Source organism: Bombina bombina, chromosome 1 (assembly GCF_027579735.1).
Source record: "Bombina bombina isolate aBomBom1 chromosome 1, aBomBom1.pri, whole genome shotgun sequence".
Classification (NCBI taxonomy): Eukaryota; Metazoa; Chordata; class Amphibia; order Anura; family Bombinatoridae; genus Bombina; species Bombina bombina.
Window position 1 is genome coordinate 626,730,438 of NC_069499.1, and position 16,440 is coordinate 626,746,877.

The window sequence follows — 16,440 nt, forward strand, 5'->3', positions numbered from 1 at the left end:
TACATAGGGATAATGTAGGTTGCGGCGGTGTGCGGTCGGCAGATTAGGGGTTAAAAAAATTTAATAGAGTGGCGGCGATGTGGGGGGGCCTCGGTTTAGGGGTGCATACGTAGTTTATGGGTGTTAGTGTACTTTAGAGCACAGTAGTTAAGAGCTTTATGAACCGGCGTTAGCCCTGTAAGCTCTTAACTCCTGGCTTTTTTCTGCGGCTGGAGTCTTGTCGTTAGATTTCTAACGCTCACTTCAGCCAAGACTCTAAATACCGGCGTTAGAAAGATCCCATTGAAAAGATAGGATACGCAATTGACGTAAGGGCATCTGCGGTATGGCAAAGTCGTGGCTGGAAAGTGAGCGTTGGACCCTTACCTACAAGACTCTAAATACCAGCGGTAGGCCAAAACCAGCGTTAGGACCCCCTAACGCTGGTTTTGATGGCTAACGCAGAACTCTAAATCTAGGCGTATGTTTTTTTGAAAAGGAAATATTATGCTCAATAAAAACATACTATAATGATAAATAATAATCAGTCCAATATTGTATTGTAATGAAAATGGTAGCCACATATTAATATTGGGGGAATAAGTGATCATTCCTATATTTGTAAATTTATGTGTCTAGTGACAAATAATGGTGAGTACTGAAGTACGTGATAATTAGAAATTAAATATGAAATAATACTGACTAGCCTGAACTAACCTATACCCTGTGTCTTAAAGGAGATTATTAATGGTGTTGGTATATTATTTTTATTAGATAGAATATATGAAACTATTAGAGTGAACTAATGTCCTCCATTTAGGTGTGTGAAAGTATAATTGCAACAACAGAAAAAAACTAGTGATGAGTGTTAATAGTATGTTGACCTAGAAAGCTAGAAATCAGAGCGAAATAACCAATTACCTAGTGTACCTAAGAGACATAATGATTCATCTTCTAGTGCTATAATCAGACTCACACCCAAAGGTGATAAATCATATGGTGAATGATTGTAAGTATATAGGGCAGTGAGATACAAATGCTCAGACCCCCAACCAAATATGATGCATAATATAATAAGGGGTGTATAATACAGAGAAAAGGGGTGTCTATAACACAATTAGGGGTTAGGACCCAAGCTATATAGTACTATAATCAAATAGTATAGAGTGTGTAAAAGCCTAAAATGACTCTATTTCTCTCAAATGAATGCTAGTGAAATGGTCGATAAAAAAATTATTTAAAATTAGTAATAGAATAAAAAAGGATATATATGTAATATATAATCAAAATGGCACATATGGAGTATGTGACAGAAAAATATCTCTCTCCAACATAAAGGGGAATGATGAACACTATGAAATTCTACAAAAAAGGTGATGAAGAATGTATCTAGTGTATAATGGCATATTCACAAAACTCACCATAAGGCCTCCAATAACTGAGAGACTATTGGTGATTTGCTAAATGTCTATCATATTTGGATGAGATGAAAGCTGCCATATCTAGGTTCTCATTGAGACGGTCAGGTTGGAGTGTTTTCAATTTTGTGATCCAATAGGTCTCTCTTTTTTTAACATATTGGACCCCACATGAACAGTTTAGTAGGTATAAAACAAATGATGATTCGCAGGTCATGAATCCTTTAATATTGAATGTTTCCCCAGTGGTGTATGATGTGAAGATAGAGACTCTATGATTAATAGAGCTACACATACCACATCTTTTTCTGCAGCACTTCGATATTTTTTTTAAGGGACCTGGTTCCCAAAAAGTTAGTTGATGGAACATTTTTTGCTAGCTATTTGTCTCGAACAATTTTGCTGGGAGCCAGAGCAGTTTATTGAGTGGGGGCTCTTCTATAGACCACCTTGGGTTTGGGACCCAAAATCTTTTTAAGAGTAGGGTTGTTAGTGAGGACAGGCCAATGTTTAGTAAGGATCTGATTGATCTCACGATGGTTAGAATTGAACCTCGTGATGAAAAGTGGAGTATTTGAATCTTTGAACGATTCCTGAGTCTTAACCTTCTTTTTGAAGTAACTGGTCATATCCTCATTTCTAACTCTATTAATTTCCCTATTTATTAAATCTTGTGGATAGACTTTCTCTAGAAATCTATCACCAATGGTCTGAGCTTGTACATCATAATCTTCGACCCTAGAGCAGTTTCTTCTAATTCTTTTGAATTGTCTGTATTGGACATTCAGCTTCCAACTTTTATAATGGTTGCTCTAAAAATGTAAAAAACTATTGCAATCCATAGTTTTAAAAAAGTTTTAGAGAATACTGCTCCATCTACAGTTCTTCCCAAGATTAGATCTCAGAATTCAATCTCATCTTTCTTAATGTTGTGGGTAAAAGATATCCCAAAAGTGTTGTTGTTCGGATGGTCTATAAATCCATGAATATGCTCCATAGACCCCTTGAAGACAAAAAGAAGATCATCAATGTAATGGCCATAGAACACCAGGTTTACAGAAAATTAGGATTCGTAAATATACGATCGTTCAAAGAAACCCATAAACAAATTAGCAAAACTAGGTGTGAACCTGGTGCCCATGGCCGTCCCCTTGATTTGAAGATAATATTTACCTTGATAAAGAAAATAATTGTGCTGTAATATAAAAGTTATAAGTTGAATAATGAAATCAACTTGTGATGAGGGAATATATCTTGTTCTAAATAGGACCTTACTGCTCTTATTCCTATATCATGTTGTACATTGGAGTATAGAGCCCCTACATCGCTGGTCACCCACCAACATTCATCATCTAAAGTGCATTCTTTTAATTTCAGTATAAGATCCGTTGAATCTTTAATATAAGATGGAAGAGAGATCACAAACTTTTGTAGATATTGGTCAATGTATTCAGATAGAGTCAGTAAGGCTCCCAATCCCTGTGATAATAGGCCTACCTTGGGGCTTAAGTGGGTCCTTGTGGACCTTGGGGAGGTGTTAGTAGAATGCAGCACATGGATGCCTTGGGAGACAGTAGTCTCTTTCTGATTTGGTCAGAATACCCTTGTCCATGCCCTCCTGTAGTATATTCTGTAACTTGATATAAAATTTAGAAGTGGGGTCACCACACAAGATTTTATAATAATCTGTATAATTCAGAATTCGGATTGCTTCCAGAATATAATCTTGGATGTTTTGCAGAACAATCCCCCCTCCCTTGTCGCCTGTCTAATTACCAAATCCGATCTATTCATGAGGTTAACTATAGCTTTCCGTTCATTAATTACCTCAATATTTTCTTTTCTTGGATAACGTTTCTAGGTCTTCTAGGACTAAATTGGTGAAAATATCAATGTGACTACCCATAGTTTTGGGAGGGACAAAAGATGATTTTGGCCTGAGATTGGTATGGATATATTCATCAAAAATATCTTCCATAAGTGTGTGGGGTTCATAGGTTATACAACCCTCACTCATATAGGAATCCATCAGGTCAGTGGTGATAGGTCTCAGTTTATCATTTTTGATTTGTTTATCTGCAAAGTATTTCTGGAGGGACAGCTTCCTAACATAGCTGTTCACATCCACAAAAATCTCATAGACATTAAAATGATTGGAAGGGCTAAATGATAAGCCCCTACCTAAGACACTAACCTCATCATCCGTTAGAGAGTATGATGAGAGATTGAAAATACCTTTCTTAAGCCTCTCTAGCTTTTCTTCTTTGCTGGAGATGGATTTACCTCTAGCTCCTCATTTCCGAAGGGTCTTTTTTGTCTTGGGGGAATGAAGGTCCTTTTGGGCCTTGCCAGACCGGTGGGTCCTGATGGACATGGCTCCCCCCTAAAAAGCGGTTGAGGAGGTATAGTGTTAATATTTGATTGGTTTCATTATCTACACTTTGTAAAGATTGAAATCTATTTGGATGCACAGTATTGTGTTGTGTTCTTTGATCTGTGTCATGGGGTCTTGTAGCACTATTTTCCTGACCCCTATCCCTATATTGGGGGAATATACTGGTGTGTTATTGGACCTATCAGGATATTGGTAAGCCCCAGAGTGATTATTGGAATATGATGTAAATTCCCTATCTCTTGATTGGAACCGACTAATAGATGGATGGCCAGAGTAGTGAGTAGTGTTATGTGATATTGGAGTATGGAGTGTTGAGTTTTTATACTTGTGAGAATTATTCCTATTGGACACTGTTGGCCAACCCCCCGGGGTCGATTGGTGTTGGTGATTGGAAGAATTGTTCCCATCACCTACCACTTTCCAATCCCCATTGTGGATCGGTTTGTGGTTGCCAGCTTTATTATAAAAAGGATAAGGTTTGGGTGCTCTACTAGTGCAGTTGTATGTGTACACTTGACCTTTACAGTAATCATCATTATCTCTCTCCATTTTTTTTATTTTTATTTGCAATAATTTGTTACTGGTACTCATCTGCTCTATCATATGTACTCGCTCTCAAATTTTCATATAGTGTGGATGATTTGTGTACATGTAGTTCAACGGATGCTGCTTTCTCCGCCCGAAGTTTCAGGCTCACCGGAAACTTAAGGTAAGAAGCAGCGGTCGTCGTAAGACTGCTGCTCCTTAACTTGTCTGACACCTTTTAAGTTTAAAGAGCTTTTCAATTTATTTATATTATAGAATTTGCTTTGTTTTCTTGGTATTCTTTTCTGAAAATCATACCTATGTATACTCAGGAGCAGCAAAGCTCTACTGGGAGCTAGCTGGTGATTGGTGGCTGCACATATATGCCTCTTGTCAGTGGCTCACCCAGTGTGTTCAGATAGCTTCAATTAGTGCATTGCTCTTTTTTCAACAAAGGATGCCAAGAGAATAAAGCAAATGTGATATTAGAAGTAAATTGGAAAGTTCTTTAAAATTGCATGCTCTATCTGAGACATGAAATAAAAATCTAGGTTTCATGTCCCTGTAAATTCTTTAAAAAAATAAAAAAGCTTTTCTAAATGGTTAGAATAAATAACAAAATGGCTTCTTTTGGCCTGCAGTTGTAGCGCACAACATTATGTTACATATACTTGTAAGGAATACCCCTTCTGGTGTTACAGTTTTGGTTTCCAGGAAACTGTTACTGTTTTTTTCTATGATTTTCTTTGTTTTAAACACGATTTCCAATATCAGCAACTTGGGAATCTCTACAGGTTGTGCAGCCTCAATTACTGCAATACATCTTGTAGATATGAGTGCTGGAATGTCTGGAATGTATCTAGTTCAGTGCAGTGCACCTGGGGATGAAGCTCCAACAGTATCTGCTTCCCATTCCGCTTTGTCCTGGCACTCTGTTTGAAAGAGTCTCTAAAATGTATGCTGTGCTTCTCACAGCTGAAAGTGGGATGGATTGCAAATGACTTCTTCTGCTTATGTTTTCAAATTCCTGTGAAGCTCAGCTTGGCAGATGACCCATATTTCTTTTTCCTGTCTGAGAGTTACCACACAACAAGTGATATAAGAATTGCATTGCAGCCAGATTAATCCTGCAAAACAACATCTCTAAATAGCTCACTTTCCATTGTAGTTTATTTGAACCTTGGTTCGAGGGACAGTGCATTTTGTTTAAGAATTTTGTTGTGTTCAATTAGTTATCCCTTGTCTATCACAGCTGCAGTTTATACAACCTATCAAAATGACATAATAAATTCAGGTGTTGGTTGAATATCTAATTTCTTTGTTAATATTTGTTTTGTACACTAAAACCCTCTAAATTACTTTACTGATGTGATACTACCCTGCTGGCAAATTGTTGTATAAAAAATAATTTTGAATAGTGTCTGTTTTGTTGTCTTGTAAAAAAAGACCATTAACATATATATACATTTTACAATTTATTTTGTAAACTTTTTATCACTAGCACACATAGGGGTTTTATTTGGAAGAAATGCAATTAAAAACCATCCACCCAACAAAAAAAATACTTTGATCAAAGCAGGGTACGCTACTTAAAGGGAAATTATACTCTCAATCACTATGTAAACATGTTAAAATACATTTCAAAACACAAAACAGGAATGCATTTTTTTTTTTTGTAATTTAGGTAATTGTATTTAATTTAGGTAATTTATTTAATTGTAGTGTAAGGTTAGGTGTTAGTGTAACTCAGGTTAGGTTTTATTTTACAGGTAAATTTGTCTTTATTTTAGCTAGGTAGTTAGTAAATAGTTAACAACTATTTAATAACTATTCTGCCTAGTTAAAATAAATACAAACTTGCCTGTAAAATAAAAATAAAACATAAGATAGATACAATGTAACTATTAGTTATATTGTAGCTATCTTAGGGTTTATTTTATAGGTAAGTATTTAGTTTTAAATAGGAATAATTTAGTTAATGATAGGTATTTTATTTAGATTTATTTAAATTATATTTAAGTTAGGGGGTGTTAGGGTTAGGGTAAGACTTAGGTTTAGGGGTTAATAACTTTAATATAGTGGCGGCGACTTTGGGGGCGGCAGATTAGGGGTTAATAAGTGTAGGTAGGTTGCGGCGACATTGGGGGTGGCAGATTAGGGGTTAATAAATATACTGTAGGGTTCGGCGATGTTGGGGGCATCAGATTAGGGGTTTATAAGTATAATGTAGGTGGCCGCGGTGTCCTGAGCGGCAGATTAGAGGTTAATAATATAATGTAGGTGTTGGCGATGCCGGGGGCTGCAGATTAGTGGTTAATAAGTGTAATTTTAGGGATGTTTAGACTCAGGGTTCATGTTAGGGTGTTAGGTGTAGACATAAATGTTATTTCCCCATAGGAATCAATGGGGCTGCGTTAGGAGCTTTACGCTGCTTTTTTGCAGGTGTTAGGTTTTTTTTCAGCCGGCTCACCCCCATTGATTCCTATGGGGAAATCGTGCACAAGCACATTTTTACCAGCTCACCGCTACCGTAAACAGTGCTGGTATTGAGGTGAGATGTGGAGCTAAATTTTGCTCTACGCTCACTTTTTTGCGGCTAACGCCGGGTTTCTAAAGACCCATAATACCAGCATTACTGTAGGTGAACGGTGAGGGAAAACTGCTCGTTAGCACCGCACAGCCTTACCAACAAAACTTGTAATCTAGGCGCCTAAGATTAAAAAGTGCCTGAGCTACATTATATTTATTTTTATTTATATTTATATGATACCCCTGGTTTGAACATACCAAGCTCAACAAAAGGGAGAGAAGAGTAATTGATGGGTATAAAATAATCTCTAATCTTAATACTGAACATGTTAATGAAATTATTTATGCAATCCTATTTGTCTATATACAATGCTTGTGAATTAAAATGTGATATTTGATTCTATTATTATTATTAAAATAATAATAATACGACAATAATAATAATTAACCCTATGATGAAAAAGTGCCTGAGCTACTTTATATTTATTTTTATTTATATGATACCCCTGGTTTGAACATACCAAGCTCAACAAAAGGGAGAGAAGAGTAATGGGGAGAAGAAGAATCTATTAACATATGGAAAGGCTAGAAACTGATTGGATAATAAATATCTAAAAGAACCCAAAATACATCTCCCTATACATTTTGTATTTGATAGTTTCCATATAAAATTATCATCAAAATCAAAAAATAATACCCACAACAACAACAGAATGATCATTTGCCAGAAGATAAAAGAAAGTTCTTGTTGGATTCTATCAATTTTATCTTCAAGAAAAAATATTTCTTATTTGAACACCAATTTTTCTTTCAAATTGGGGGCACGGCGATGGGGACGCGCTTTGCCCCCAATTATGCAAATCTATATATGGGATTTTGGGAAGAAAAATTTATTTGGAAAAACAACCCCCATCTCAACAATATCATTCTATGGAAAGTTTTATAGATGATATAATTATTGTTTGGAATGGGGATGATAATTCGATAGATACCTTCTTCCAGTATGTTAATAATTACAATTTTAATCTCAAATTTATCAAAAAACATAATGAACAAAACATAGAATTTTTAGATATAGTACTATCTTTGAAACAGGAATGTATTACCACAAATTTATATAGTAAGGATACAGATTCTAACAGCTATCTACATGCCTTTAGTGGACATCATAGGAACTGGATAAATAATATTCCCTATGGACAGTTCCAGAGAGTCAGAAGGAACTGTTCAAACATGGTTGCTTTTGAGCAAGAGGCAAATAAACTAAAAGGCCAGAAATTTAGATAGATCCACACTTCTAGATTGCCAAAGAGGAAAAAAACAAGAAAATATGCAAAACAATATTTTTCTGACTAAATACAATAGAGAATCAAATAAAATTAAGAAAGCAATCAGGAAGCATTGGCATGTCTTATTACAAGACCCCCTCCTCAACAAAACACTAGAGCCTACACCAAGAGTAGTTTTTAGGAAAAACAAAAACTTGAAAGAAATCTTAGCACCAAGCAAATTAAGGGATAAAAATTAAAAAGGAAACTGGTTGAACAAATCAAACAAAGGCTTCTTCAGGTGTAATAGAAAAGGGTGTAATACGTGTCCGATAATTCATCACAATAATAAACATATCACCTCTAGTTCAAATGGGCATACACTGGAGATTAAACATACTATGAATTGTCATTTCTAAGTATGTTGTGTATATGTTAGAATGTCCATGTAAAAAACAATATATAGGAAGAACTAAAAGAACCATCAAAAGGAGAGTTATGGAGCATCTGAAAAATATTGAAAAGGGGAATGTGGTACATGGTGTCACTGACCACTTTAGGGAATTTCCCAAGAATGACAATTCTGGTTTAAGATTTGCAGCAATAGAACAAGTGGTTCTAGATGAGAGAAGAGGGAACAGGTTACTCTTATTAAGACAAAGAGAAACCTTCTGGATCCACAAGCTACAAACCCTAGAACCACTGGGAATGAATAGGGAGGTGTACATTCAAGCTTTGTGAGAGTGTGGTCTCCAATTCTGTTGTTGTTGTGGGTATTATTTTTTGATTTTGATGATAATTTTATATGGACACTATCAAATACAAAATGTATAGGGAGATGTATTTTGGGTTCTTTTGGATATTTATTATCCAATCAATTTCTAGCCATTCCATATGTTAATAGATTCTTCTTCTCCCCATTACTCTTCTCTCCCTTTTGTTGAGCTTGGTATGTTCAAACCAGGGGTATCATATAAATAAAAATAAATATAAAGTAGCTCAGGCACTTTTTCATCATAGGGTTAATTATTATTATTGTCCTATTATTATTATTTTAATAATAATAATAGAATCAAATATCACATTTTAATTCACAAGCATTGTATATAGACAAATAGGATTGCATAAATAATTTCATTAACATGTTCAGTATTAAGATTAGAGATTATTTTATACCCATCAATTAGGTCAGTCTTTTGCATTCTTGAATCAGTTTAGAATGGGTTTTTCAATGTACAATATATAGGCAAATGGGAACGCATAAGTAATTTTGTTCTATGTATATATATAATTTTTTTTTAAATGTATATTATATGTTGTTTATGGGGAGTATACAGATAGGTGAAGGGAATATGGATACAAATTTATATCTATTTATTCATTTATTTGAAAAAATGATTATGAATGTTTAACAAGTATACAATTTTGTTTGAATGGATTATGCACTCATTATTTTTATACCATTCCATTGGCAGCATGATGTGTGTGTATATATATATATATATATTTTACTCAAAATTGGAATCTTCACTAGCCTGCATAGCACAACTTTTTGTAAAAAAAGTACCGGATGAATATCACTAGGTAAAAGCAGTGACGTAGGGGTGGGCATGCTCTGACTCATGTGAATAAAAGTCAACAGTAAGGTGGGTTGTCAAAAGCCTCTGACGAAGAGGATCCTCCGTGAAAGTGTTAGGCCACGCCCACCTTACGTCATGCAAACGTTGACACATGTTGTCTGGCGGTTTATGCAAACAGCTGCTAACACGGCTTTAGGTTAATATACCGATTAGGCAAATACTGGGGACACACTATATAACTAACGAGCGTGTTGTTATCCCAGCAAGCCTTGGTATTCTACCTTTACAAGCTATTTATGATTCAGCAGAGATTGTATACTGTGCAAGCCTGAAGGGGAATGACAAGTTACTAATAACAAGCCTGACGGATTTGCATCTTTAATTTGTACATTCGTACATTCATGTTCGTACCTTACCTCATTTGATTGAGGGTTTGTTTGTGAGTACCCATCTATATGGGATTTCATTTTATTGTATATATAATACATTGTTTGTAATAAAATTTATTGCACTATGAGAAGTGTTTTTGTGCGCTTGATTTTCTAGATCATATTAACAATTGGACTTGGATTCAATACCTGAAAGGTTCTTTTTCAAGCTGCCAGCACTTCTTGTGGATAATCATTTCAACAAGAGGAAAAGACTCTGTAATATTGAACTTGTTTATTATTAGAGATAAATTATTTATCTTATAACCTGGATATATTTTTATTTTAGTTTTTTTTTAATTAATTTTAATTTATTTATTGTGTGTGTGTGTGCACAGCTATTATCAGCAGGGGATTTGGTTCTCCTACTAGTTGCATTTTTTTATATATATATATATATATATATATATATATATATATATATATATATATATATATATATATATATATATATATATATATATATATATATACTGTATATATATATATATATATATATATATATATATATATATATATTACCAAAATATCATCAGATAGAAATAGAAATATATATTCATGAATAAATAGAACATATTCTGCTGTGTGAAGAACATTAGAATGTGAAATATTCATATTTTCATATGGGTTAGTGCACTTGAGAATATGCGATTGGGTTTGCATGTGAGTAGGATTTTTTTCCACTTTTTTTGCTCCACTTCTATGGGGGAATACGTTATCACACCCAATAATCTAAGTTAGTCTTTTTTTACCCATCTCGGGTTAGCCAGCAATCGAAAACAATTTACTTCCAACTTGTAATACGAGCGCTATCCAACGCGCGCAGAAAACGTACGTCTAGCAGAGTTAGTGCTCAAACAGGAGCATTAATACCACTCCACTTGTAATCTGTTCCTATGTCTTTTATCTTCCCCAAATTTTTTTAAATCTTTTCAAACTTTCTTACTTTTGTAGTCATATTTGAACATCTTAACACCCAATTTTGAAATAACAAAATTAAATCTTCTTCAAACCCTTTCTAAAATAATTCCAAGAAAGTAGATTAAGACCTTGTAATCAGAAGTTTCAGTTTTGGAATCGTGAGCGTTACTTTCTTCAAGACTTTCAACATACAGGTGTAAATGAAATGCTTGATACAGAATCATTGTTAGGTTCATTAACTCGTCAAGTAAAGTTATAACCAGCAGTATTAAATTGTGCAAAATAATATCTTTTTACAGTAAATTACCTAAATCAGTCTGTTCATAGCTAATAAAATGGTTTCAATGAGATTGAAGTTTTGTGACGGAACAAAACTTAAAGCAATGTTTAAAATATAATACCTTAAAGGACCATGAAATATTGTAGAATTACATAAACAACAAATGGATACTAAAACATCAATTCAATAATACTTGGGGCCCGATGATCAAAAACTTACCAGCATGGATTTAAATTAATCTTAGTTTTTTTTTTTTGAGCATTATATTTCTATTGTAATGTAGTTGTTTCTCGTTAACTGTAAGAACCCTGCATAGCTAGATAAATACCCCTCAAGCTAAAATTTGTCTATCTAAAATTGTTTGAGGGACCTCTCTTTACTGACAAGACTTCTTAGATTATCTTCTTAGTTGCAAGAGCAGAGAGCTTTAGATTTTAGTCTGAATGAGCATTTTATTCTGACAAATTCAATTTTACTTCCATTTTCCCTGCCACTTGTATCATGTTACAGCCATCAGTCAATAACAAAAACAGAATTTATGCTTACCTGATAAATTACTTTCTCTTGCGGTGTATCCAGTCCACGGATTCATCCTTTACTTGTGGGATATTCTCATTCCCTACAGGAAGTGGCAAAGAGAGCACACAGCAGAGCTGTCCATATAGCTCCCCCTCCAGCTCCACCCCCCAGTCATTCGACCAAAGGTTAGGAAGAAAAAGGAGAAACCATAGGGTGCAGTGGTGACTGTAGTTTAAACAACATTTTTTTTACCTGACTTAAATGCCAGGGCGGGCCGTGGACTGGATACACCGAAAGAGAAAGTAATTTATCAGGTAAGCATAAATTCTGTTTTCTCTTGCAAGGTGTATCCAGTCCAGGGATTCATCCTTTACTTGTGGGATACCAATACCAAAGCTTTAGGACACGGATGAAGGGAGGGAACAAGGCAGGTACCTTAAATGGAAGGCACCACTGCTTGCAAAACCTTTCTCCCAAAAATAGCCTCTGAAGAAGCAAAAGTATTGAATTTGTAAAATTTAGAAAAAGTATGCAGTGAAGACCAAGTCGCTGCCTTACAAATCAGTTCAACAGAAGCCTCGCTTTTAAAAGCCCATGTGGAAGCCACTGCTCTGGTAGAATGAGCAGTAATAGTTTCAGGAGGCTGCTGGCCAGCAGTCTCATAGGCCAAACGGATGATGCTTTTCAGCCAAAGGGAAAGAGAGGTAGCAGTCGCTTTCTGACCTCTCCTCTTACCAGAAAAGATAACAAACAAGGAAGTTGTTTGTCTGAAATCCTTAGTTGCTTGCAAATAGAACTTTAGAGCACGAACTACATCAAGATTGTGCAACAGACGTTCCTTCTTCGAAGAAGGATTAGGACACAGAGAAGGAACAACTATTTCCTGGTTAATATTCTTATTAGAAACCAGTTTAGGAAGGAAACCAGGTTTGGTACGCAAAACTACCTTATCTGCGTGGAACACCAGGTAAGGTGAATCGCACTGTAAGGCAGATAATTCTGAAACTCTTCGAGCAGAAGAGATAGCTACCAAAAACAACACTTTCCAAGATAACAACTTAATATCTATGGAATGTAAAGGTTCAAACGGAACCCCTTGAAGAACTGAAAGAACTAGATTTAGACTCCATGGCGGAGTCACCGGTTTATAGACAGGCTTGATTCTGACTAAGGCCTGTGCAAACGCTTTAACGTCTGGAACCCCTGCCAGACGCTTGTGTAAAAGGATAGACAGAGCAGATATCTGTCCTTTTAAAGAACTAGCTGACAATCCTTTCTCCAAACCTTCTTGGAGAAAAGACAATATCCTGGGAATCCTAATCTTACTCCATGAGTAACCCTTGGATTCACACCAACAAAGATATTTCCGCCATATTTTATGGTAGATTTTCCTGGTGGCAGGCTTTCTCGCCTGAATCAGGGTATCTATAACTGATTCAGAGAAACCACGCTTTCATAGAATTAAGCGTTCAATTTCCAAGCAGTCAGACGTAGAGAAATTAGATTTGGATGCTTGAATGGACCCTGAATTAGAAGATCCTGCCTCATTGGCAGTGTCCATGGTGGAACAGATGACATGTCCACTAGGTCTGCATACCAAGTCCTGCGTGGCCACGCAGGCGCTATCAGAATCACTGAAGCCTTCTCCTGCTTGATTTTGGCGACCAGACAAGGGAGAAGGGGAAACGGTGGGAAAACATAAGCCAGATTGAAGGACCAAGGCGCTGCTAGAGCATCTATCAATGCCGCCTTGGGGTCCCGGGACCTGGCCCTGTAGAGAGGAAGTTTGGAGTTCTGATGGGACGCCATCAGATCCAACTCTGGAGTGCCCCAAAGCTGAGTCAGCTGGGCAAATACCTCCGGGTGGAGTTCCCACTCCCCCGGATGGAAGGTCTGACGACTCAGGAAATCCGCCTCCCAGTTGTCTACTCATGGGATGTGAATTGCTGAGAGATGGCAGGAGTGATCCTCCGCCCACCTGATTATTTTACTTCCTTCATCGCTAGGGAACTCTTTGTTCCCCCTTGATGATTGATGTAAGCTACAGTCGTGATGTTGTCCGACTGAAATCTGATGAATTTGGCCGCAGCTAGTTGAGGCCATGCCTGAAGCGCGTTGAATATCGCCCTCAGCTCCAGAATGTTTATCGGGAGAAGAGATTCTTCCCGAGACCATAAGCCTTGAGCTTTCAGGGAGCCCCAGACTGCACCCCAGCCTAACAGACTGGCGTCGGTCATTACAATGATCAACTCTGGTCTGCGGAAACATATTCCCTGAGACAGGTGATCCTGAGATAATAACTAGAGAAGAGAATCTCTGGTCTCCTGGTCCAACTGTATTTGAGGAGACAAATCTGCATAATCCCCATTCCACTGTTTGAGCATGCATAGTTGCAGTGGTCTGAGATGTATCCGAGCGAAAGGGACTATGTCCATTGCCGCTACCATTCATCCGATTGCCTCCATGCACTGAGCTACAGATGGCTGAGGAATGGAATGAAGAACTCGGCAAGTAGTTAAAAGTTTCAACTTTCTGACCTCCGTCAGAAATATTTTCATTTCTACCGAATCTATTAGTGTTCCTAGGAAGGGAACCCTTGTGAGTGGGGACAGAGAACTCTTTTTGATGTTCACCTTCCACCCGTGAGACCTCAGAAAGGCCAATACAATCTCTGTGTGAGCCTTGGCTCTGTGAAAAGACGGCGCCTGAATTAAGATGTCGTCTAAATAAGGCGCCACTGCTATGCCCCGCGGTCTAGAACTGCCAGAAGGGACCCTAGCACCTTTGTGAAAATTCTGGGAGCAGTGGCTAACCCGAATGGAAGAGCCACAAACTGGTAATGCTTGTCTAGAAAAGCAAACCTGAGGAACTGATGATGATCTTTGTGGATAGGAATATGCAGGTACGCATCCTTTAGATCCACGGTAGTCATATATTGACCTTCCTGGATCATAGGTAAGATTGTCTGAATGGTCTCCATCTTGAATGATGGGACTCTGAGGAATCTGTTTAGAATTTTTAGATCCAGGATTGGTCTGAAAGTTCCTTCTTTTTTGGGAACCACAAACAGGTTTGAGTAAAAACCCAGTCCTTGTTCTGCAATTAGAACTGGGTATATCACTCCCATTGTATGTAGATCTTCTACACAGTGTAAGAACGCCTCTTTCTTTGTCTGGTCTGTGGACAGACGAGAAATGTGGAACCTTCCCCTTGGAGGGGAGTCCTTGAATTCTAGAAGATATCCCTGGGAAACAATCTCTAATGCCCAGGGATCGTGAACATCTCTTGCCCAGGCCTGAGCGAAGAGAGAAAGTCTGCCCCCTACCAGATCCGGTCCCGGATCGGGGGCTACCCCTTCATGCTATCTTGGTAGCAGCTGCAGGCTTTTTGGCCTGTTTACCCTTGTTCCAGCCCTGGTAAGGCTTCCAGGTTGCCTTGGGCTGTGAAGCGTTACCCTCTTGCTTTGCAGCTGTAGAGGCTGAGGCGGGACCGCTCCTGAAATTACAAAAGGAACGAAAATTAGCTTTGTTTTTAGCCTTAAAGGGCTTGTCCTGAGGGAGAGCATGGCCCTTTCCCCCGGTGATTTCCGAAATGATCTCTTTCAATTCTGGCCCGAAAAGGGTCTTTCCTTTGAAAGGGATATTTAATAATTTGGATTTTGAGGACACATCGGCCGACCATGACTTGAGCCAAAGTGCTCTGCGCGCCATAATGGCGAAACCTGAATTTTTTGCCGCTAACTTAGCTAATTGCAAAGCGGCATCTGTGATAAAAGAATTAGCCAGCTTTAGAGCCTTAATTCTATCCATAATTCCGTCGTATGAGGTCTCCGTCTGGAGCGAATCCTCCAGCGCCTCAAACCAGAAAGCTTGCAGGAATAATGCAGTCAATAGGTTGGAGAAGAAAACCTTGTTGAACAAAAATTTTCTTAAGTAAACCTTCTAACTTTTTATCCATAGGATCTTTAAAAGCACAACTGTCTTCAATTGGTATGGTTGTGCATTTAGCAAGTGAAGAAACAGCTCCCTCTACCTTAGAGACCGTCTGCCACGAGTCCCGCATGGGGTCAGTTACGGGGAACATTTTCTTAAAAATAGGGGGGGGACAAAAGGGACACCTGGTCTATCCCACTCCTTAGTACAATATCCGCAACCCTCTTAGGGACCGGAAACGCATCAGTGTATACAGGGACCTCTAGGTACTTGTCCATTTTACACAATTACTCTGGGACCACCATAGGGTCACAATCATCCAGAGTAGCTAATACCTCCCTGAGCAATACGCGGAGGTGTTCCAATTTAAATTTAAATGCTAATGTATCTGAATCTGCCTGATGAGAAACCTTTCCTGAATTGGAAATTTCTCCCTCAGACATCAAGTCCCTCACTCCCACTTCAGAGCGTTGTGAGGGTACATCAGATAAGGCTACCAAAGCTTCAGATTGCTCATAATCTGTTCTTAAAACAGAGCTATCACGCTTTGCAGGAAAAACTGGCAGTTTAGATAGGAAGGCCGCAAGGGAGTTATCCATGACTGCCGCTAGTTTTTGCAATGTAATAGGGGCAGACGCACTAGAGGTACTAGGCATCGCTTGAGCG